Here is a 25,273-nt window from a genome sequence, read left to right as displayed (position 1 = left end):
CTAAAGACTAGCAGGTGAGAGGAGTGTGTGTCACAGTTTGACAAAAGAAGCATTGTAAACCTAGCATAAGTTGAATAAATAATATTGATGCTAGTTCTATATTTTAGTTAGGGTTTTAAATGATACTGATAGTTTTGTCTGCAATGCTATTTAATGCTGCTGTTTTAGTTAGCCAAGGTTTTTATCTATTTTACTGGGTCTTTTTTATTTTAAAAAAAAGGCTGCCTTGAGAAAATTTGTAAGCCACTTTTTAAATGCAAAGTAAAAAAAAAATTAAATAGAAATAATAATACTGGCTTAAGAGTCAGACTTTTAAAGAATGCACCAGGAGAGTTTATTATACTTCATGCTTCTGGCATAACATTCAAAAAGAAAGTTGGGGGGGGGTAGCTGCTCCTGCTATGTTTCCTCCCCTGCAATTTCTATAGGAGTTCAAAGATATTCTGAATGTTTGCCCACTCATGGCGTGCGTTCGTGTGTGTGTGTGTGTGTGTGTGTGTTACTCTTATTGTAATGTGGATCTAGCATGCTTCCTCTGGTGACATTTGTACAACACATAGCAGGAAATCAGTAGATCCTCTGAGCCACTGTACTAAAAGCTTTCCCAGTCTGCAGAAGGGTTAAATTATACTGCTTCAGTTTACAGCACAATAAAATGCATGAAACCTTGCAATAACCCTAGAATTCACCTGTGAGAATTACTGCATGCTCTTGCCCATTCCTTGTAAGCTAGCTCCACTCCCTTTTTTTAACCCTTTCCACAGGGAATGTTTCAGGCAGGGCTTTTTTGGGGGGCGGGGCAGTCAAGGGTACACCTTTTCCCTCAAGTCTTAAATGTGTGATACTTGCTGTAACAACTTCATGGCGAGTTCCAGCACCTTTTTTCCCCTTTCCTTTCCTTTTAAAAGAGAGCACTGGTTTAGGGCATCCATGAATGGGACTGTGCATTCACAAAGGTCCTACTGAGTGGGGGATGGGGGAAGAGTGATAAGGTTTGGCTATCAATGCATTCCAAGACTACAGCACTAAGCGCAGCCTCCAAATGTGTGGTGGGATGGAGGCAGTGGTGTACTGAGGGGGGCAATGGGGGCGGAGCGCCCCGGGTGCCAGCCTGGGGGGAGGGTGACACTTGGTGCCACCACCCCCACTCCCAAGCCACCACCCACCACCCCTTCTGTGCGGCGGCAGCAGCAACTTTTAAGGCTGCAGCGTGTGAGCAGCAGCACAGCCTTAAAAGTTGCCGACGCCGCACAGAAGAGGTGCCGCCCACTCGGACCCGGCATCTTAGGTGGAGTGTGCATGTCCGCACATGCACACTCCCCCCTGGATGCTGTGTGTGCGTTGTGACGTCAGGGCATGCACTAGGAAGCGGTGCCCTGCCCCCCGGGGGGGGTGCTTCCGCGTTTGCTACTCCGGGCGGCAAAGCGGCTCCCTACACCACTGGATGGAGGTGTGCACAGCCATACTCTTGCCGTTGGTGTTACTGCTAGATGGGGATAAGGCAGAGTGACGGCAAGGTTGAGAGTGCGCACACAGGTGCGCCACTGTTGCCACTTCCAACTGGTGCAAATATGTGGCCTGATCTTCCCACCACACCACCCACATAGGTTAGTAGGCTAGGGAACTCCAGTGCACCAAGCATAAGGCTGGCAAACCAGCAATAAGCAGCCTTTGTCTCACAGGCTTTGGCTGTCCGCTGTGCATCAACTGACAGGAGAGCTGGAACCTATTTTTGCTGCTCAAGCATCCTCTTCCACTTCTTCTTACTTTCAACCACAGCTTGCATCTGACATCATATATGAACACAGAACCAGGTTTGCCCCAAACAGCCTGACAGGCGAACCTCTGAGGCCCGGCAGGCCTAATTAAACCCAAGGGCCAAAAGTTCCCCACCAGTGGATTAAACCTTTAATTGTTTAAATCTCATTCAGGTTAGAGCTCTTTAATCCAATACAATCCTAACAGGAGCTGGTAGTCTTGGAATGCCGAATTTAAAAAGAAACAATGACTGCATTAATTAAAATAAACAACCATAACACAACGTTTACATCACCTGGAAAAGGGCTTTTTAAAAGCCCAATTCAAAGTGCTGTAAATCCCATTGGATCCAATACTTCTTGAGCAGACATGCATAGGATGCTGTTGTTAGCCTGGATCCAACCCACTTGTTCTAAACTGACTAATGTTTCCTATACTTCGCACACTCAAAATTTAAGAAAATCTTTCTAGTCGTCAGTGTAGCAATCAAGAAGTAAAGAAGTGTGTGCTGACAACAGTTACCAAATAAACAGGAGTGGAGGGGAAACAAACTGGAATCCTGATTCAGCATCATATGCAGCTTATGTGATAATTAGTAACTATAAAATATCTGCACCACTGGAATTCATGGTCAGTTTGCAAGCAAATAAATGACTACGCAGAGGCCAAGTGAAGAATCAGCTTCTTTGCTCTGAGTCAGAACTTCCTCAGCAATGCAGGATGTGAGAAAATATTAACTAACAATATATGATGTATAGGTCATTGTTTTATTATTATTATTATTATTATTATTATTATTATTATTATTATTATTCAAGCCAGTCAGTCTGGAAAGATCACAACGAGTCAGCAGCCCTCTGTGCTTCCACAGTCAAACTATAAACCTGTCAATAATGTAAAGGATGCAAAAGATTCTGACCAATTCAGTGTGTTCATTCATTTCCTTTCTGGGCAGGAATCCCAGCAAAGCAGATACTTATGCATAGTCTGTCCTCATTTCATCTAATTACAAGCTTCTCTCCAGGGAAGAGGCTAGAGGAAGGCGGGGGGGGGGAGGTTTGATCGCCCAATTGTAGGTCACTTAGGCAAGGAGTTTCTGGAATATGCATTGATCCATTGAGTGCTAAAACAGCCAAAGTTCCCAGAGTTCTCTACCAAAAAAAAAAAAAAAAAGTCTTTTCCATTACACAAGTTGTTGGAGTCAGCCAATGGAAAACAGTTAGAACATTAGAGTTAGAACATGCAGTGCAATAAATCAGCACATGGTGTTTGAAGAACTAAAACATTAGCCAGCACTACAGTCCTCCCCCCCCCCCATTTCAAGGTCTGTATCTAGTATATATTCTCAGAGGGGAAAGAGAAGATCCACATTGGAGTTTAATGTGGATTTGAAGCAGCTTGTGTCACAAGGTGTATGGCTCTTTTTTCCTGTGTCCAAACAACATTTGCTTCATCAAAGTGGCAGCCCACACTATGCCCCTGCTAATTTCAGGTTTTCCCAATACAAAAATAATTTAATAAGGGAAGGAAATCACATGTTACCCAACTGTGGGCGCACTGAAGCACTTTGTGTGGTGAGGTATTGCTGTCCATCGCCACATCCCCTACTCTTCTAAGTTAGCATGCATAGGATTACACTGTTAGGTAAAGGTAAAGGATCCCTGGGTGGTTAATTCCAGTCAAAGGTGACTATGGGGTTGCGGTGCTCATCTCGCTTTCAGACCGAGGGAGCCAGCGTTTGTCTGAAGACAGCTTTCTGGGTCATGTGGCCAGCATGACTAAACCGCTTCTGGCGCAACAGAACACTGTGATGGAAACCAGAGCGCACAGAAATGCCGTTTACCGCCACAGCAGTACCTATTTATCTACTTGCACGGGTGTGCTTTCGAACTGCTAGGTTGGCAGGAGCTGGGACAGAGCAATGGAAGCTCACCCCATTGCGGGGATTTGAACCCCCGTCCTTCTGAACAGCAAGCCCAAGAGGCTCAGTGGTTTAGACCACAGTGCCACCTATGTCCTTCCACTGCACTGTTAGTTAATAGCTGGGGACCTCCTCTGTAGTGCATGTGTAATTTTCTCCTGGTGCAATCTATTCAGCAGAAAGACAATACCAATCAAGGAGCATAATTCAGGCCATTTAACCAGAGTGTGCATCATGCATCTGCCCCAAATGCAATAAATGTTCAGAATAAATAACACCAGCCCTGTAAAGCACCTCACAACATACCATGTACAGTGGTACCTTGGGTTACGAACTTAATTCATTCTGGAGGTCTGTTCTTAACTCAAAACCATTCTTAACCTGAGGCGTTCTTTCACTAATGGGGCCTCCCACTGCCGCCGGCACATGATTTCCATTCTCATCCTGGGGGAAAGTTCTCAACCCAAGGTACTACTTCCGGGTTAGCAGAGTTTGTAACCCGAGGTACCACTGTATAGCAGAAGACTCAAACTATGACTTTCATGACGCATCGGTCATTTGTAGCCCTCCAGGTTTGTGGGAAGGCAACTGTTGCTATTCCTCTCTACCCACTTAAAAATCTGGGAGATTATTATCATTATCATTATTATGAATTAAACATTTATTAGCCACCTTCCCAGTGTTCAAGGCAGCACACCATAACAAATAAAAGAAAACAGGACAAACACAACAGCTAAGAAAAATAGAAAGACACCAATGAAACCACACAAAACTACCCAGCTGAACCAGAGGCCAAACAGTAAATATGCTTTTGCACCCCTCCAGAAGGCCAATAAAGAGCGGTAAATTCTCACTTCATGGAGCAGGGCCTGAGAAAAGAATCGAAGCTGACATGAGTGACAGTATAGAAAGGCGTTCTTTGGGCTCCTTCAGATGACTGTTTGTTCAGCATTCACCTTGATCTGCTTGCACAAACCTTACATAGCAGTTAGACAACGTCTGGTCTTTACTGAGCATTCGTTTTGATTTGTTTATGGGCTAGTTATATGCCAATGAGTATTCATCCTGATTTGCTTGCAGGGTGTTTACATGTCTTTCCATTAATCATTTGCTTTTCAGTGAATTCTCCCCCCCCTTCCTAATAACAAAAAACATCCCCTTTAAAAACAACAAGAAGAATGTGGATTTGTTGTGCTGAGGCAACAACGGGGCACTTTAATCCACTTTCATTGTGACAGTCTAAAGTTCTGGTACGCACTTGGAACTTCCGGTTTGGTGTCGGATAATGGCGGAGCGGAGCTGCTTCAGCTCCAGCTCCCGGGGGGTTTTAGGGGTTTCCTTGTCTGCGCCAAGGGCCCCTTAAAGCCACGGGAAGAGCGTCCCGTGGACCGCGGCCTCGTGGGTCCCAGACGTGCCGTCTCTGCTCTTGATTGACCCTCGTAAGGGGGGGAAATCAAGCGAGCGGAGCTCCGACACGGGACTGAAGAGGCGGATGCACCCCCCCAGGAGATCAAAGCAGCGATTCTGCCAGACCTGAGCACCAAGCTTTTCCTGCTAACTTCAAAGAAAAAAGAAGAACCCCGGCTGCTGTAAGTACGGGACTAATTGGATTTACATTTGAATAATTGGCAACCGGGAGGGATGTTAAAAGGAAGCCCGTCCCTCTCCTTTGTTGTGCAGAGGAGGTAATTAAGTTTCAAGTGGCTGCAGCTGCATCACTAGATACAATGTTGTTACGAAGCACTTTGACAGAGAAGATGGATTAAATCCCTGTGAGGGGATTGAAGATTTTGGAAATATCTCTTCTGTGGCTTTTGGAATTGTTTTTGGCACCCTGTCTCAGGGAAAATGGCGCTGGAAAACTAGTACGCAAGATGGAAAATTACTGACACTTGACACCCTTTGTCTTCTCCAACCATGCTTGCTTTCGCTTTTAAACTGATTCTAGATCCGGGTATTACCCAGGAACAAAGAACAATCCTTCTGCAATTGGAGCTTGTGAATCGGAAAATGGCCTGGATAGGGCGTAATTTTAAAGAAATTTGTTTTGGAGCAAGAGAAACCAGCCAGATTTGGGAGAATTTTGATAACTTGGAAGCAGACTTCTCCAGGGAGCTGGGGGAGGTGCTGGAGAAATGGGACGAATTGATTCAGCAACCCCAGGTAAATGGACGGCCCTGGCGTAGTGAGAGACACAGGGCTGATGTTTTGACTGGAGCTACAAGATCCTGTCTCTGGAGTGGGAGTCCAGAGATGAAGGTGAGAAGATTTCTGAAGACACAAGTGGAAGAAAATCAAAATTGCGAAATGGAGTTGCTGGGAGAGGAGAGTTGGTGCCTCTTGAGGCTCCCAAGGAGGAGATTTATAAACTATAAGATGATACTGAACAAGGACAACAGAGGGGAATGTAAAGATGAATGGTGGGGGGGCATGGGAGAGAGCAGAAAAATGGTAAGAAGGGGAATAGGGTGAAAATGATAAAAATTGAATTAGGACGGATTTATGGTACCCTGAAGATAGCGTGTTAAGACTTTAGGATTTTGATGTTAAGTTTTAAGACTTTGATGTTACGATTTTGGGAATTTTGAATTAGTGAAGAGATATGTAACTGACTAATAGCAGCAGTTTAAGTGAAAAGAAGTATAAGATTGATTTAAGAATTATTTCATGATACTATAAGATGTTAAGCTTTTATGATAGTATAAAAGGTTGGATAATGAATTGTAATGTTATAAATGGATGTTACCAAAGTATATTAGTATTGAAGGCAGAGGAGGGAAAGCGGGGGAGGTCCCTTTAGAAGATCAGAAACTAGATTTCGTTAAGTAGTAAGAGATAGATTGGTGTTCCAGTTTAGGTATGTATTGGTTTTGGTTTTGTTTTAATTGTTCTCTTTGTTGATTGTGTTTATGTAATGTGTTTTTTATGGTGTTAATGTTGGTGTTTATGTTATGTTATGTTTTTCTCTTGTTTTACTGGAAAATAATAAAAATCTTATAAAAAAAAAAATAAAGTTCTGGTACGCACTTGAATCCAACCCACAAAATAGCCACTGTCTGGAGACACCCTTTGAAATGTATGGCCCGTGTTTTTGCCAGTTCCCCACATGGTTAAGGAAGGCAAAAGAGTTCAGGCATATAGCTGCTTCCTTCCTTTCTCTGTCTGTCTGTCTGTCTCAGTAACACTTATGGTACTTGACTCCTTCTGTCAATACAGTGTGTTTTCTCACAACTTCAGCTTTCTGGGAGAGATGCATGGGGGAGAAGTCCTGGCTGTGTGTCCACAGTCTGCCTCCTCCAAAAAAGGAACCAGGAAATCCTTGCTCTTTTTAACCCAGATCTTACTTTGTGTGAACTGCCTCGGTTTTGTCGAAATATTTTAAAATAATAGTTTTGCCGATACAAATTCCAGTACACATTGCTGCATCCTATTATTCCCAAGCTGCGGGTTAGAGAGGGCTGTGGCTGGGAGTTTACAACAGCTGCGTAGTACAACTGAGTGCTGGAGGTTGGACAAAGAGTTTGTGACAACCCTGCAAGGAAGTCCACTCTGATTATATGCCGCTATTGCAGATTGTGGGGCTGGACTGAGAGAGAGTAACTTATGATAGCCCTGAAAGTTTGATTAGTATTGTAGGTCAGAGGTAGAATTGTGATTTCCCCACTACAGTGAGTTGTATTGTATTTCTGTTTAAATTATAGCAATTATTTCTAAATTGGCGGCTATACCAATAAAAGCATATGCAAAATGCTATGCAAACTTGTGTCTCCTTTGTCCTCTCTTTTGGGCGGTGCATAATTGGCCACCCTATCGTCAATATTCTGAACCTTTCACACAGTACAATACAAAATCTCATCTCCTGCACATATACACATCCCCTGTCATAATGATGGGCACTTCGCCAGACCAAAATATAATTGCCGGTTACCAGTATTCTCTCTCTTTGTACTATGGAAAACCCAAGATTTTATATGCTCAAATGAAATTGCTGAAGCTTTTAAAAGAATAAAGAGAAAATATATTTGGTGGGGAGGGAGAAGCAATCATTTAATGACTGAGAGGCAAATTTTGAGGACAGAGGAGCCAGACCACACAAAAGGTGTGAACCCCCATAGGAAGAAAGCTGACAAGGGAGGGAAGCAGAGTTAGGGCTGGGACTTCTCAATGCACCCACGGCTCCATATCTACAGCCCCAATTTTCATGCAAATTCCCAAATTCTGTGTGTAACATCATGGTTCTATGCGACATCACAGATATCTCTTATTTTCAGACTCTAGTATTCGAAGAATTATGGCTGCGGTGAGACCAGGTGCAACAGACCTATGCAGACATTCTAAGCATGTAAAGTGAATGTGGGAATTGGGAGGTGGGAGAGAGACTCGGCTGCAGGCCTCACCCTTCACCTGCCTTCATTTACCAGTAGATTGTGTGCACAAGCCCACATTGCATATAAAACCCTCTTTCAAAGCCTTCCAAGTTGGTAACCATCAGTGCCTCCTGGGCGAGACTGTTCCATAATTTGACTATGCACTGCTTGAAGAAGCTCTTTCTTTTATCTGTCCCAAATCTTCCAGCGTTCAGCTTCCTGCCACCTTTGCATTCAATCTGTGGGCTTAGAAGATCTGCAGGTGTAGAAAAGAGGGAATTTCGGCACTCATCCGCTGCGCCGCTGTGGCCTGACAATCTGCCCCTGACAAAATTTGCTCTTCCACGCAGCTATTATTAAAAGGAACTCAAGCCCTAGCCTCTATTGCATTTAATCATCCTATGCTATTTGCTTTTCAAAGTTTGATCTGACTGCCTTCCTTGCTAGAGCTATATCAGACTATGGCCTGCAAACCAGATTGGCCAACTTCGTAAAGCTCACTTTCCCGTGCAACATGCGCCTGAATATGAAAACAGGGAGGGAGAAGCCGGACAGATCATGTTCCTCCATCAGCTTTCACATAACCATACCAAGGTCTGAAGCAAGAGCAGTAAATGAAGAGAGACTTGCATGCACAGGCTCTTTCCACACAATCAGGAATTCTGCCTTTCCCCCAGTTCTGCATGCAGAACATTACAGCTACCGTTCTGTTCAAAGAGTTGCGTGCAATCAGAGGTGTAGCAAGCCCAAGTGGTACCCGGCGTGGATTTTTTTTGTCACCCCCCCTACATCCGCCCACACCCCTTCAAGTCACAGTGAGCGTTTTGCGTTCCCCCACAATGCTTTGTGGCACCTCAAAAGCATTGTGGGGGAACGCAAAATGCTCACTGTGACTTGAAGGGGTGTGGGCGGATGATACCCAGGTCCAGGTGGACTGAGTAAAGCAAGCACAGCTAATGTTTTTGCAGTGCTATGGTGAGTCCTAAGCCCAAAGCCACTGGATTTGCTCTGGCTTGTGCTTGAGGCTCTAGGTGGAGGTGCCAAATGTCTCCCCTTGAAGATGGCACCTTTGTACACCCTGAGAGGGCAGTGCCCTGGTGAAATGTGCCAGGCTGCTGGGTGGAGCCCTGGCTGGGCAGAGCTGTGCTTCTGTGGCTCTTCCCAGCAGGAAGGAAAAACCAAAGTGTGTGCTGTGTAAGCCAGCTGCTGCAATGAGCAACTTATGAGTTGTGGGGTGGGCATGCTGAGAGTCACCCCCTCCCCTGGAACCCGTCGCGCACTGCCCACCCCCACCCCCATGACACACCTGCGTGCAATGCATAGAGAATCCAGCTCACCCCTTCTAGATCCGCATATGACAGCAAAAGCTGTTTGACAGTAGAACAGACTCACTCGGGAGGTTGCGGACTCTCGTTCATTGGAGGTTTTTAAGCCATCTGCCATTGATAATTTAGCTGAGATTCCTGCATTGCAGGAGGCTGGGTTGGATTGTAGATGACCCTCGGGGACCCTTCCAAGTCTATGATTCTAGGATTCTATATGCCACCCAAGTAGGACTTCTGCGAGTGACCTCATTTATATGACACATTCAGAACTTTGGCGCAAGAGATACCAACTGATTTGGAGGTTTGCTAAAAGCAACACACTCAGACTAAAGAAAATCGTTTGAATCAACAGCTAAGAATTCAGCATCATACATAAAATGGTATAAAACGGAACAAAAGAAAGAGGCCAAACCCCAAAGATAGATGGGTCTGAAAGAGAAACCTGACATGCCTTGATTGATAACCACGCTCCAAGTGTGTCGGAAGGGGGCTGGGTTGTTGCTGCGAGAGCTTGCCAAAGGAACTGCAGCTCCAGATCCCTGTAGCAGCTGCTTCTCTTCCCAAAAGAGTCACATGTGGTTGCTTAGAGAGGTGGATAGACATGGCTAATTGACTGGGAAAGTTGAGCAGAGGTGGAATTAATACGATGGGGGACATAAGCTCAGGTGGGCCGTTCCATTACCAAGAAAGAGAAGCGTTCAGATGGAATTTGAAATCCATTTTCTGGCCAGAGCCTTGTTCAAAGTCACAGCGGCAGCTCAGCCGCAAACGTTTCCCCCCTTCTCCCAAGGAGTGCCTCCCCTCCTCCCAACTCCAGCCGCCCTTAACTTCGTATCAGAGATAACCTGGGAAATGCATTGCGGTAGGCTGACCAGCCTTGAACTTTGTGTGGCGGTTGCTTAGCAATGGCTAACCTTGGAGACATACCGTGAGACAGAAGAGCCCAAAAGTGCATTTGGTGGATAAGCTTGCAATGAAAACAAAAACCAGAAAGTAAATAACGGGGAGGGGAGAGAAACTCAACCTTCGGAAAAAGAAAATGCCCGGCCTGTAAGGGATAGAAAAGCAATTAAATGCACTGTTGGAGGAAGCAGGAGGAGGAGGAGGAGGAGGAGGAAGGCTCTTCTCCTTGCACATGATGTGTGTGTATCAGTGCAATGTACCTCTTGGCTTAGTCTATGTGTGGGGTTGAATTAAGAGCAGACTTTTCATTAAGAAATACGCCAAGCTATAAAGAGGACTGAGATAAGGCTAAACAGAGCATTTAATAGGAGAAAAGTGATCTTAGGCAGTAATGTACTGCCAGGGCTGTGATAATAAGTGACCCAATACAGTGGTATCTCTGGTTACGTACTTAATTCGTTCCAGAGGTCCATTCTTAACCTGAAACTGTTCTTAACCTGAAGCACCAATTTAGCTAATGGGGCCTCCCGCTGCCGCTGCACCGCCAGAGCACGATTTCTGTTCTTATCCTGAAGCAAAGTTCTTAACCTGAAGCATTATTTCTGGGTTAGCGGAGTTCTTAACCTGAAGCGTATGTAACCTGACACGTATGAAACCCTAGGTACCATTGTATTGCAATTGTGTCACATTCCTTTTGGCTTGGAAATACGCGTGCTCATAAGGAACAGATGCTGAGCAATGCAATTTGTTTTGAAATCCCTTATTTTTTATTTTTTAAATCACAACAAGGCATAAGACATCATCAGGTTGATCATTAATAGATATGATGGAAGTGTTGTTTTTTATATGTCTGGGGAATTTCTCTTGTTATGCTGGTCCATGAAGGAAAGGTACTTCAGGCTTCCATCGAAGCAGAATTCTTATAAACAATGTTCGTTTCCAGCTCGAAATAACAAATGGAAGATTTTTAAAGAGCCTTGGTAACATCCCTGGGATTTATTTATTTTTTTAAAAGCACCTGGAATTTGGTGCAATGCGCTTCCTCCAAGAGAGCAATATGCTGCTTGTCAAGAAGGGAATGCCAGAGATAGGTCATCTCCAGCAGAGATGGTTTAGCAAGATCTGCACAGGTGGTGGACTCCAGAGATAAGAAAGCAACCTAATCCTCTCTTCAGATGCACAACCACAGAGCTGCCAACTCCTGCAATGTTATTAGGAGACTTGCAATTCTAGGCATCCCCTCCAAAGCCCACTGGTTGATATTAATCTCCCCCCCCCCCTATCTTTTGTGAAAAATAATAATTTTCAATCTAGCCCTCCTTTTTCTTTAAAACACACACCGTGTTAGCAAGGTGTATACAAATGATTCAAAAGAAGTCAGGAAATATACTTGGGGTAATATGACTTAGGGTATAAGCAGTGCTTTTTTCTGGGGGTACGCAGGGGTACGCATACCCCTAAACATTTTGTGAATCTAAGTTTGGCCTCATTGAGGGGCAGTATTTTAATATGAGTGGGAAAATGAGAGCACCCCTAAACATTTTTAGGGGGGAAGCACTGGGTATAAGTCCACCTAAAGTTAAAGCATTTTTAAGGTCCTTTGGTTTAAGTGTATGACTTAAGCATGTTCTTAGCTCTCTTCCTATAAAAGCAATAGGGAATATAGCCCTAGCCTAGGAGTAAATTAAACTAAATTCAATGGGGCATACTCAGAGATGTGCCTAGACTGCAAGCCATTCTATGCACCTAGGCTTAGCAAACCGAAATGAATGGGCTTTGACACATTTAACAGGTCTGGACTGTGAAAAGCAGATGCTTACATCTGGCAGCATCATGCAGATGGTGCTTTCCATGAGTCTTGCGCTTACAGTGTTTTAAGGAGAGGAAGCACAAGTTTCCACGTAAGAATAAATTGTATTTTCAAACAGGACATAAACAACCAGTCCTGCTGCGTTCAGCAAGGTGTACTCCATGTACGGAATGTGTGAGTCCACTCTCCTTCCTTGCCGCTGCCATGACCAGGGCTGGATTTAGGTTTGATGAGGCCCTAAGCTACTGAAGGTAATGGGGCCCTTTATATGTGATATTTTAGGGAGCAGGCTAGCAGGTGGGGGGCATTAAACACAAAACACTGTTGCTGTATGTAGGTTTTATTTTATTTGTTTTTTATCGTATATTTTGGAAATGTACTGTACATCCACTTTTCTTTTTCTTTAAATTTTTTGGAGACCCCCAAGAGAGTAGGGCCCTAAGCTATAGCTTGTTTAGCGTATACGTAAATCCGGCACTGGCCATGACACAGGGAACAAAAGAAGCTGCCTTTCCCCCCTCACCAAGGCAGACCATCCAGTTCAGCAACTACCCTGTTTCTCCCAAAATAAGACATAGCCATAAAATAATCCATAGCAGGATTTCTATGCATTTGTGAAATATAAGCCGTTCGCCGAAAATAAGCCATACCCCGAAAATAAGCCATAGTGACGTGGTACCTCCCATTAAAACAGCCTGGAGAGGTGTGGCTATGCAGCGTACCAATGCGACACGGTTAAAATAAGACATCCCCTGAAAATAAGCCATACTGTGTTTTGTTGAGCGGAAAAAAATATAAGACGGTGTCTTATTTTAGGAGAAACACGGTACACTGAATAGCAGCAGTTCTCCAGGGTTTCTGGCAGGGAGTCTTTCTCAGGACTACCTGGAGATGCGGCCAGGGATTGCACCTGGGATTTTGAATGCAGAACAGATGCACCATCACTGTGCTACAACTCTTCCCCCCTTTCTCCCATCAGATGAGTTATGCAAATGTCTGAGCCTTTCCCAGTGGCATGGCTGCTATGAGACACTATCTGGCCAGGAACACGGAGTGCTCGGAAGAAGGGAAAGATTTGCTTCTTGCCCCTCTTTGATGTCTCAGAAATGGAGGGGAAGAGTTGAAAGCAATTTTGCTCAACCTCTCTTCTGGCCATGGCCTGGGACAAAGGAGAGCCAGTGTGGTGTAGTGGTTAAGAGTGGTAGACTTGTAATCTGGTGAACTAGGTTCGCGTCTCCGCTCCTCCACATGCAGCTGCTGGGTGACCTTGGGCTAGTCACACTTCTTTGAAGTCTCTTAGCCCCACTCACCTCACAGAGTGTTTGTTGTGGGGGAGGAAGGGAAAGGAGAATGTCAGCCGCTTTGAGACTCCTTCAGGTTGTGATAAAGAGGGATATCAAATCCAAACTCTTCTTCTTCTTCTTCTTCTTCTTCTTCTTCTTCTTCTTCTTCTTCTTCTTCTTCTGCATCACTCCCTGGACCCAGGCAGGACGTAAACCTACACAGGCCAAAATACCCATTTCCACCAAAGGTGTTTCTCGTCTGCCTTCTCTTCTGTGTGAAGGATGACCAGGGTGAAAGCATATGATCAATAGCTACTAGCCACAATGGCTGTGTTCCACCACCACCAGGCATCTGGCAGGAATAAGAACATAAGAACAGGATGCTGGACTAGACGGGCCATTGGCCTGATCCAGCAGACTCATCTTATGTTCAGATGTTTCCAAGAAGTGTATGAATCTTCCAAGTCCTATCTTTTGTTTTGTTTTTGCTATGTTTTTTAACTGAAAAACAGCCTTGGAGGCTGCAATCAAGGAACAGAAGAGTTGGGGGGCAGAAGGCATTGCTTAACCCTTTCCCTTCCTACCATTTTCCAGCTCAAAATTACTACCCTCTTTGTGAGGAAAGAAACAGGATTCCTGCATCTTTTCTCACCATACAGGAAAAAATAGCTTTGAAATTGCAATTCTGAGCTGAGAAACAGCAGAAGGGGGAAAGGAACAAGCATCTCTGTCCCTCATTTTTCCTTTCCTCCTGTCAAATTGGTAGCTGTCAGGGGGCACTTTTCAGTTAAAAAGGAGGGAATGCCGATGTAACATCCAGTTTGACCCTCTGATCTTGTGGGAAAGCTCTAAAAAGTGCTCTTGCACCATTTATTTGCATATGCAAACTTTGCTGAAATGGGAGAAAGAGAAGAGAACCATTTATTTAATGGAATCTACTTAATAAGCAATGGAACTTTTGCACTTGAATTACAGACACAGGAGATGCAAAATGGGTCTTCATTGTCTTGCGAAAAAGGCCTAAGTGTTCTCAAGAGTGTGAAGATATATAGCTCCTGAGCAACTAACATTGCCAACTAACCAGGCACAAAAAAACCTGTGCTGACCTGCTCTTTTGCTTTTATGTTTGTTGTGCAGGAATCAGGGAGGTGAAACTTTTCACCAACAGAAAATAAACATTATTACCTATTAATGTTTGCACATCCAGCTGCTGAGCTGTAGCTGTCCGATAAAAAGCTGTCAGTAATATTTGGCTGGAGTTTCAGGGTTGATGACACCATGGTGCTACTTGCAAGAACGGAGAAAACCTCACAAAATGAAGACACACACACCCCAACCCAAAGTCTGTAAGGTCCAATCCTTGGCCTAAGGCAGGAAGAAATGAAATGCTTTAGAAGCATCAAATTCTTTATGCAATGCAAAGGTTCAGCATAGGATATGCATAGAGCAGGTTCCTCCTGTAAGAAGTCTAACAGCTGCTATTTCCTCCTGGGGGGGAGGGAAGCTCAAAAGGGTTGTTCTCTACCAAAAAGGTAAAGGTAAAGGGACCCCTGACCATTAGGTCCAGTTGTGTCCGACTCTGGGGTTTCAGTGCTCATCTCGCTTTATTGGCCGAGGGAGCCGGCGTACAGCTTCCAGGTTATGTGGCCAGCATGACTTAAGCCGCTTCAGGCGAACCAGAGCAGTGCACGGAAACGCCATTTACTTTCCCGCCGGAGCGGTACCTATTTATCTACTTGCACTTTGATGTGCTTTCGAACTGCTAGGTGGGCAGGAACTGGGACCGAGCAACGGGAACTCACCCCGTCGCGGGGATTCGAACCGCCGACCTTCTGATCGGCAAGCCCTAGGCTCTGTAGTTTAACCCACAGCACCACCCGTGTCCCCGTTCTCTACCAAAGGTCCTCCCAATTTCCACCACTGAAGAACCATGGATCCTGTTAAAAGTTCACTGCCCAAAAAAATATTAAGCCAGGAGCCCGTGTGTGTGTGTTTCAGGGAGGGGTTACTTCTGTCACTACTGTACTTCTGATCCTTCATTCTGAGATTTCTCAGACTAGTTCTACACCAGCTTTGAGTTACTGCATTTTGCCACTGCTTTCTGTGTCATGTGAATCAGCAGTGTGGTGTTATTACTATTTTGAGAGGAGTGGCTTCAGTCCTGCAGAACTAGTTTGGCACCTTTCCCCTCCCCTCCCCTCCCCTCCCTCCCTCATTCCATCTTTGGCTTTACAGTGGATTTGTGGGAAGGATGCTTTCGCTTCCATTTTGTTCTCCTTGGGCTAATGGTCATGGAAATGACAGTCACATTTAAAAAAAAAAAAGTATGCTACTTCTCACTGCACACCTGCACATCAAGTTTTCAATAAATAATCTGTGCTGCTTCCGTGAACTGATGCAGGATGAAGGCTGAACTGCTGGCCCTGCAGGGGATGGCACAAGGAAAGGGTGGAGGGATCAGGCATAAACATGGGGGGAGGGAAGCAGCAAGGAGTGGGGGCTCTGGCAGAGGATACGTAGAACAGGGCTTGTGAAGAAGGCGCCAAAATCCTCCAGTAACTAGCAGTCACTGTTGTTACTATTGTCATACACACACAGAGAGAGGCCATGCCTCTAACTCTCTTGTGGCTATTCCAGTCCCCTGATGGGAACTGCGTTTTATGAGGAGCTCACATTGTGTTGGGGAACCCAGGTGGCGCTGTGGGTTAAACCACAGAGTCTAGGGCTTGCCGATCAGAAGTTCGGCGGTTCGAATCCCTGCGATGGGGTGAGCTCCTGTTGTTCGGTCCCAGCTCCTGCCCACCTAGCAGTTCGAAAGCACATCAAAGTGCAAGTAGATAAATAGGGACCGCTCCAGCGGGAAGGTAAACGGCGTTTCCGTGCACTGCTCTGGTTCGCCAGAAAGCAGCTTTGTCATGCTGGCCACATGAAGCTGACTGCGGACAAACGCCGGCTCCCTTGGCCTATAGAGCGAGATGAGCGCCGCAACTCCAGAGTCGGACACGACTGGACCTAATGGTCAGGGGTCCCTTTACCCTTTACCTTTACCACATTGTGTACCTTGGCTGGAGCGGGTGGTGCTGTGGTCTAAACCACTGAGCCCGAGTTGGTGGTTCGAATCCCCTTGATGGGGTGAGCTCCCGTTGTTCTGTCCCAGCTCCTGCCAACCTAGCAGTTCGAAAGCACGCCAGTGCAAGTAGATAAATAGGTATCTGAGGGATCAGAAGTAGTGACATCAACACAAGTGGAGGTGAGCATCATGTTGCTACTGTCATGGTGTTCCGTTGCGACAGAAGTGGTTTAGCCATGCTGGCCACATGACCCGGAAAACTGTCTGTGAACTAACGCCGGCTCCCTTGGCCTAAAGTGAGATGAGCACTGCAACCCCATAGTCACATTTGACTGGACTTAACTGTCCAGGGGTCCTTTACCTTTTACCTTGGCTGGAGTTGGAGGGTCCCCATCAGGGACTGGTGGAGCTGCAGCCAGGTGTAGACCAGCTGCTGCTGCTGCTGCTGACTGAGTGAATGGTGACACTACATTAAGGTGAAGAAATCCTGGCTGGCTGTTACTACAGTATAGAACCGGCATGCAGAAAGGACCCCAAATATATTTTCAAAACTAAGTGGGTGTGAGAAAATGGCATGAAAGTGGTGTAACACCCAATGTATGCACACATGCACTATCATGACTTGTGGCACACAAGGTTGACCAACCCTGACTTAGTCCATGTCAACACCAGACAGAGTTTGCTCCCCTCCTTTAAAGCTTTCGTTTTAGCAGGAATCTGAGGCACACACAAACTTCACAGCACCCTTGCTTCACTCCTGAGTCAGACTCTTAGCTCTGCTCACCACCCTGACTCCATGCAAATGCAGCGGGTGCCATCAGGGCAGGTCTTTCAGGCAAGGTTCAGGGCCCCAGTCAGTGGAATGAGCAGCAGGGCTGACTTACCAATGCTGAAGTAAGTGCACATTACCATCTAAAGACTGGTAGGAATAGGCGCATAAGATCATTCAGTCCAGAGTCTAAAAACAATCATCTTATAGTTTTAAGTACATCTAATTTGTTGATGCCTGCTGATTCAAAGTCAGAAGACAGTTGCCAAATCTACCAATTTCCCACAGTGCTAATATGAAGGAAGTAGAATCTCATTGAATCTGACTTATCTCTCCATTCCACAGCCAGAGCAGCTTGTTATTCACACTACACATCCCTGAGCATGCTATTGCAAGGATACGCTACCCAAAATGGTGCCACACAGAGGGCTCTGCGGGCACCAGGAAAGAATAAAAGCTCAGGGACTAAATATAGGTTCCATGCAGCTCGTGCAAAGCAGTTTGGGGAGAGGGGAATTTATAGCTGATAAGCAGTAGGGCAGGAGTGTTACACTCTCTCTGCCCAACATTTCTTCCCTCTGGGTCTCTCTCACACACAAGGCCCCACTGCAGCATTCTAAAGGAACATTTGGAACCTTCTGGGGGTTAAGGCTGCTTACCTCATCCACTTTGCATGCAAAAGTTCCCAGGTTACATCCCTGGCATATCCGGAGGGTGCTGGGAAGACTCCCTGTCTGAAACCCCGGAGAGCTGCTTCCGGTCAGACAATACTGAGCTAGATGGAGCGATAATCTTAACTCAGAATAAGGCAGCTTTTACGCATATGGTCCTCCTGCATACCATTTCATGGAGAAGATGCCATTGTTGCACAAAATCACATGGGAAAATGCCGCCATGCATATTTGCAAGCAATTTCTGCAATGGAAGGAGTTTCCAAAAGTCCTGCCATGAGATCACAGAAATCACTGCAGCAATGTTTAAATCAGGGGTGGGGAACCTCGGGCCATGGGGGTTCAATGCATCCTTTCAGGCTTCTCTGTCTGGTTCTCTGAACTCTCCCCCTAGGCCTCATTCCTCATTGGACCTGCTGCAACCACCAAGCATTTTTGTGTAGCTGGAATGTATCCTTGAACTCTGGTGTTGCCTCTTGCTTATCTCTCTGGACCGAGGAGAGGGGGTGAGTGTTAGCATGTGTAAAACTACCCTACTGAACATACCGGTAAGGTTTTTGTTTTGTTTTTAATATTGCTCCATCTATTTTTGCCTCTGACCCAGGGCCGGATTTAGGTTTGATGAGGCCCTAAGCTATTGAAGGTAAAGGGGCCCTTTATATGTCCAGCTGTCCTTTGTCAACAACAAATTGTCAGTGTTTTTTGTGCTGAATCTATGCTATATGGTAAATTTATGGACCTAATAGGTATCTAAAGCCATTTGCACACAACAAAATATGTGACATTTTAAGGAGCAGGCTAGCAGGTGGGGGGCATTACTTACAGGAGCCTACACAACACAAAACACTGCTGCTGTGTGTAGGTTTTATTTATTTGTTTTTTATCTTATGTTTTGGAAATGTACATCCAGGTTTTTTTCCTTTAAATTTTTTGGGGAGTCCCAAGAGAGTGGGGCCTTAAGCTATTGCTTGTTTAGCTTATACGTAAATCTGGCACTGCTCTGACCCCACCCACCACTCATATTTGGTCTTCAATAAGTTTCCCAAAAGATAAATATGTGGCCTTAGGGCTGGAAAATGTCCCCACTCATGATTTAAATGATGCCTACAACTAGATGCTTTCCAAAGGAAAAACCCAATGAGTCCTGCCCAATGGCTTATAATCTGGGGAATGGGGAGGTTCAAGGTATCAGTGAAGTAAAAGGAAATCAGTCTTGGACAAAGAAAACAAGGTTTTGATACAAGCGAAGAAGTGGCATGGATACCAGAAGGAATAAAAAATCCAAATATTAGGGCCAATTACAGGGAAATTGTTTAGAGATGAGAGACAGAATTTCAAATTTAACATAGCAAATGAATGGAAGTCATTTACTACAAATGAATACAGTAAAATGAAAACAGAGGAGAGCTTGGTGCTGTTTTCTTTATTCACAAAAAAGCGGCAGTCAGGGGTGAGCTGTAAGTTAGCCAGTTATGTAGATGCTGCTGCATTATTCAGGAATGTGAGAACCCAAACAGACCTCAAAGGTCTCAAAAATAATTTCCGAAAGTGGGTGAATGGGCAACAAAATGACAAACATATAAGCATAATGTTATGCACATTAGGGCAAAACAATGAAACTTCACATACGCACTGATGGGATATGAACTGGCAGTGACTAATCAGGAAACAGATATTGTAGTCCAAGTTTCCATCATCTGTGACTATTAAATTACATGCTATTCACTAGTTCATTCAGATGAAGCTGACGGATAGCACTAGACCCAGAATTTGCTCTCAGCTGACCAAACCAATTAGTTCTTCAAAGCATAAAATGTGGAGGGTTGACAGGGTTGCCAGCTTATTCACTGGCCCCGGCTCCTGTGCCATTAACAGCAACTGGATCTATGCAAATGCAAAGCTGGATAGAGGCCAAGAGCCAAAAATGTGGATGGTTATTTAAATTCAGTGAGCTTTTCTCACATCTGCAGCTTCTGAACATGTGCCCAGCTTCTCTGTGCAATTTCCTTCCCCTCTCAGGAGGGTGCAATTTCTGAGTGGAGGTGGGTGGGTGACTCTTTTTCTGTTCAGGATTCCCTTGCCCATGGAGTTCTGTGTGCTTATTCGTTTTATTTATTCTTTACATTCCAAGGTGCTCAGGGTGCCATGCATGATTCTTACTCTTCATTTTAGCCTCACAACAACCCTGCAAGGTAGCAGGTTTGGCTTCAAGACAGCGACTAGCTAAAGAGCACCACATGAGCTTTATGAGGATTTGAGTGCTGGCCTCGCAGATACCAGTGTGACCCCTACACTGGCTGCTGGAAACACATGCTGTTTGTGTTTTGTAAACCTAACGGGGACCTAACAGGGACCCTGTAGATAGGCTGTTGGCGGGAGGGTTATTTAGGGAAAGTATTTATTATTATTATTATTATTATTATTATTATTATTATTATTATTATTATAGCAGCAGCTGCCAGGGCTTCCTCACATTTGTGTGTATAGTAGTTTGCCTCTGTCTCCTCTCACTGGCTTTTCCTCAGGCTTGTGGATGAACCACTCCCCTCCTCTAACCCTCCTTTTGCAGGCAACTTCTTGCTTCTTTTCTTTCTGCAATCTTCTCCTTCCCTGGGCCAAGCAGCTCAGCCAAAGACAGCAACATCAAGTGAAGTCCGAACCACACTTTCCTGTGAGCAGGGCCGTCTCATCCAGGGGTGCCCCCGCGAGCCCGCCGGCATACCGGGCGCTCCCCTCCCCAATCCGCTCGCGCGCCGGCAGCACAGCTCGCTGCCGCCCATGCCGCTCCCGGGCGGGCTGCGAGCTGGCCGCCCTCGCCTCCCATCCTGGGAGCACTGGAAGGGTGCGCAAAGCCCCGTGCCGCTCCAGCGCCACGCCCCTCATCCCCTGCTCGCCCACCCCCCCTCCCAAGGGGAGGCAAGCGCGGGAGGGAGGCAGCGGAGAGGCGGCTCGCCAGGGGCGCCGGAGGGATCGCCGCGCCACGGCGGCCAATCTCCCTAAGACGGCCCTGCCTGTGAGTAAGCCCAGGAATTCAGTAGGGCCTACCGTAATTCTAAGTAGACAGAAAAAACCAAAAGGGGTGGTGGCTGGGCTGCTCCGCCGCTTTTACCTGGCCCTTGACCCCACCCCCGGCCACTGTCCTTTGTCCTCCCTGGCCGGGGGCAGGCCCAAGGGCCCACCTGAGTTGGGGGGGAACCTGCCCAGGCGATCCTGCCCAGTGCCGCAAACCCTGCCCACCTGGGGAAGGGAGGGCGGAAATTCTAAGTAGACATGAAACATAGTGTTTTGGAATATACATCGGAGGGCAGGAAGAAGAAGTCCGTCATCACGATAACAATAGATATTTTTCGTGATTAGTTACTAACCTCTGTCTGGCTAGAAATATTCCCCAAGACTAAATGCTTGTAGAAAATTTCCGTTCTTCAGGTGGTAATGAGCTGAAACATCAACTGATGGGGCTGCACCTCTTTCAACCACCACAAAAATCACTCTCAATCTCTGTAAAGTGGGGTACAATGCCAAATGTATAAGGCCCCAATCACAAGCAGCCACCGATAGCTATTTCTGGAACTACCGGTAATGCCACAAGGGAAGCCCCCCTGATTTGCAAAATGGCATGTTGGGTTATAACCATCATCCCATGTGAAGGTGACCAGGAAAAAGAAACTCTCTGGTTGTTAAGCAGCCCATTTGTCAATCTCTCAGACAAAACTGACCCAGGAATAGAATAAAAGGCATTGGGAGGGAAAAGGAGAGGATCAAGGTATTATTTGAATCCAGGTTCACCAGTGCTTAATCTCAGAACTTCTGAACCCCAACACACCACTGTCGTGGCGAGACTCAGTCCTGGGAGATGAGCAGTAAAGGGAGGGGACACTGAGGATGTGCAGAATGCACTTTCCTCAGCACTAAGAAACCATGACCAAACCCATAGATCTGGAATTGTGACAACAAGGGGGGGGAGTGGATTAAGTGCAATGCCAGTTATAATCAATATTAGGCAATTATCCTTTTAGCATAATATTTCAATATTTAGTGCAGGTGAGACCAACAGATCTATGTAAGACTGGCAAGGTGAGCTGTATTACTTCCATTGCTAGAAGCTACGGTAATTATTATTTGCCCTTCATCCTGAAAAATGTTGGCTATAATTCCCATTTATTTCAGAAGCAAGGCTAAGCAGTCCTTAGCAAACTGGGATCTTTCGCAACATTGATCCCATAAACTGAATAAAGATAAAACCATTTTGTTTTAGTACCTCCGTCCAGTGAAGAATCGCACGCCCTGTAACTAGACTCTGCAGTATCAAAAGATATAACATTGAACACCAGCTTTTGATGAAATATATGTAATTGGGCGAAGCAGCCCACATCAGTAACACCCCAAAGGAGTTGCCTGAGGAGCAAGTGCCATAAGAACCCAGTCAAGATTCAGTGGAAACACCCTGTTGTGATTACATTCACACCATACGGCTGTGGAATTTGTCATATCATTCTCTGCCAAGATGCAACAGTTCTGGGCACTGCTGAACATGCCATCAAATGATTCACAGCGGCTGAAGTTGAATTTTGCTTACATTACAACACCCAGCCGGGGAAAGTGTGACCTAAGATGCATTTTGCCGAACTTCATCAGCTATTCCCATATGAGGGGAGAATTGGTGTATTGGAGGCCATGCCAAAAACTTCAGAGACACTAAATTAAATTATTCCTTGAGGCCATTGACTTGGAATCTGTGGCTCGGACGGGCTCTTTTAGGCTATATAAACCATGTCATGAAAAATTCCTGACCAGGGCTTCTTGCAGTGGTTTAAGAGGGAACTATTTAAAATTTGATTACAAATGTCCTTCTCCTTTGTCATGCAAAAGGAAAACAAACTCTTGCTTTTTCTACGCCATCCCACTTCTCTTGTGCTGGGTTCAGAAGGCTACCGTGTTACAACCTGTGCTCCTCAAACAGTTCCAGCAGAGAAAACTAATGGAATTGGTTAGTTATTCATCACACAGGTAGCGAGAGCACTGCGGCCTCTTGGACAGAGTTTTGGCTTTGGATGCTTCCCTAATGTCACCACATTATTGCAGCCTGGAGAAGGGACACAAAGAAACCATAACCTTCGGAACATTTGTGGCATTAAAAGTTACAGGATGTTAGCAGGAAACTACAGGACATACACCTATTGCAAACAAAGCAGCAGTATGCCCTCCACCCCCACCCAAGAGCAAATGCTATTGAAAGCATGATTATTTGTAACTGCCCATATAACACCACAAGCACAAATCAGATTGGATTCTCAATACAGTCGTACCTCTGTGTTGGAGTAACCTGCTCCAACAATTCCAGAAGGTCGTGAGATTTGAGGAACAGAAGATAGGAGGTTCAGGGCTGAAGCAGCAAAGGCGTCCGAAGCAGCAAAAGGTGGCAGAAAATAAAAGGACTGCAGTCAAACTTGTAGTGCACTCAATGGCTGTGAGTGAGCTCTCCTACCCTCGAACAGAGGCAGGGGCTATTTATTAAGAATTTGTACAATAACGTCAGCATAATAGCAACCAATGACATTTTAACAAAGAGAGCCCTTCCGGGCGGGAAACAGTTCCAGGGACCGTTATTCAGGGGGCTTCCTGGCGCGCTTTTCCTGGAGCGGAGGGAACTCAACTCCAGCTCCGTGATCTCGGCCGGATCTTCTTTCTTTCCTCCGTGTGCGGCAGCACAAGATCTGCAAGATAGCGGCTGCGCACGCGGGAGGCGTCGGAGCGTATCCCCACACCTCTGGTTACGTACGCTTCGGGTTACGTACTCCCGTAACCCGGAAGTGTTTTTCGCAGTCTGCGCATGCGCAAAGAGCGATATCACACTTTCGCGCATGCGCGATATCGCCGTTCGGGTTATGAACAGCACCCTGGAACCAATTAAGTACGTAACCCGAGGTACCACTGTAAATATTCCTCTAACCTCTCCAACAAACTCACTCTTTTCCTCTGAGAGCATACCCTATGCAAGTGGTTTTCAATCAGTGTGCTGTGACACCCTGGGGTGCCTTGAATGATGGTTAGGGGTGCCGCAGGCAGCACTGTCCTCTGTCCCTCTTTCCTTCCCTCCCCCTCCTCTGATGCCCTTTCGCATCTCGGCTTCCCCAAGGCTTGCACAGCTGTTTATTGCAACAGCTCTGGCTACTAGCTCTGCAGGCAAATGGTGCCTCTGGAAGGGGTGGGGTGGCAGCTCAGAGACCAGGGATGGCAGCAGCAGCTGCCCAGAGGACTCCCAAAGAGAGTGGAGAGGAGAGGAGGCTGAGTGAACGCTCCATGAGGGAGGGTTTGAAAAAGCGTGAGAGGCTGCCAGCTTTGCAGGCAAGGGGTGACATAACTGGGCTGAGCCCCACATGGGTACCGAGGAGTTGGTCAAGGGAGCCGTGGACTCAAAAAGTTTGATAACCTCTGTGGCCTATGCCACTGGTCTTCAACTGGTGGGTCACACCTTGACCTGATTCAAAGCGGGTCACTGTAGGTGTACTACCACCACGCAAATATATGGTAAAAGATTAAGAAATGGGTCCCCAAATGCATGTTTGGGTTAAAAGTGGGTCCTGAAAAAAGTTGAAGATACCTGCCCTATGCAACCCCACAATACTTGCTTGTTTCTGATTAATACTGTATTGGTTTGGTGTTGTTTCTACTAGTTTAGCCTAGGAGTTGTTCACATGATTCTGTTCAGAATAGAACACCCTGTGATTACCATGGAGGAGTGTACAATGTGACATGTGAATTGTTATTAGGCAGTCCTATTTCATAACTTGGACATGGGTGGTGCTGTGGGTTAAACCGCAGAGCCTAGGGCTTGCCGATCAGAAGGTTGGCGGTTCGAATCCCCGCAACGGGGTGAGCTCCCGTTGCTCGGTCCCTGCTCCTGCCAACCTAGCAGTTCGAAAGCACGTCAAAGTGCAAATAGATAAATAGGTACCGCTCCGGCGGGAAGGTAAATGGCAAATTCCGTGCACTGCTCTGGTTCACCAGAAGCGGCTTAGTCATGCTGGCCACATGACCCAGAAGCTGTACGCCGGCTCCCGCGGCCAATAAAGCGAGATGAGCACTGCAACCCCAGAGTCGTCCGCGACTGGACCTAATGGTCAGGGGTCCCTTTACTTTTACCTTTATTTCATAACTTGCTCACTGCGCTATTAAAGGATAGATAAAGAAAGCAAATTGCTGAAGCTGGTTATACTGCCTGGATGTTGTCTTCAGACCTCACTGAAGCAGCAGTCGAATGCCCAGAAACTGAATTAGAAAGTGTAGTAGGGTAACTCAGAACATACATCAAAACACTCACAAAACCACATGCCTAGATTGCAAACGTGATCAGAACACAGACTGACAAAATCTAGAGTCCATTGCTTAATAATCC

At 46.0% G+C, this 25,273-nt stretch overlaps 1 protein-coding gene across 5 annotated transcripts in view; it reads right to left on the bottom strand.

Annotated features, from left to right (window-relative positions):
• Nucleotides 1–25,273, bottom strand: part of DPF3 (double PHD fingers 3) — a 180,274-nt gene that overhangs the window by 146,674 nt on the left and 8,327 nt on the right. The window contains exon 1 of one of the 5 annotated variants that reach the window (XM_033146494.1): nucleotides 21,243–21,261. The exons of the other annotated variants lie outside the window; for them this stretch is intronic. The gene's annotated coding sequence lies outside the window, so the exon portion shown is untranslated. Of the gene's footprint in view, nucleotides 1–21,242; nucleotides 21,262–25,273 lie in introns of those variants that run through there. 5 annotated transcript variants of the gene reach the window in all.

Source organism: Lacerta agilis, chromosome 1 (assembly GCF_009819535.1).
Source record: "Lacerta agilis isolate rLacAgi1 chromosome 1, rLacAgi1.pri, whole genome shotgun sequence".
Taxonomy (NCBI): domain Eukaryota; kingdom Metazoa; phylum Chordata; class Lepidosauria; order Squamata; family Lacertidae; genus Lacerta; species Lacerta agilis.
Note: the sequence above shows the minus strand (reverse complement) of the source record. Positions and strands in the feature narration are given on the sequence as shown.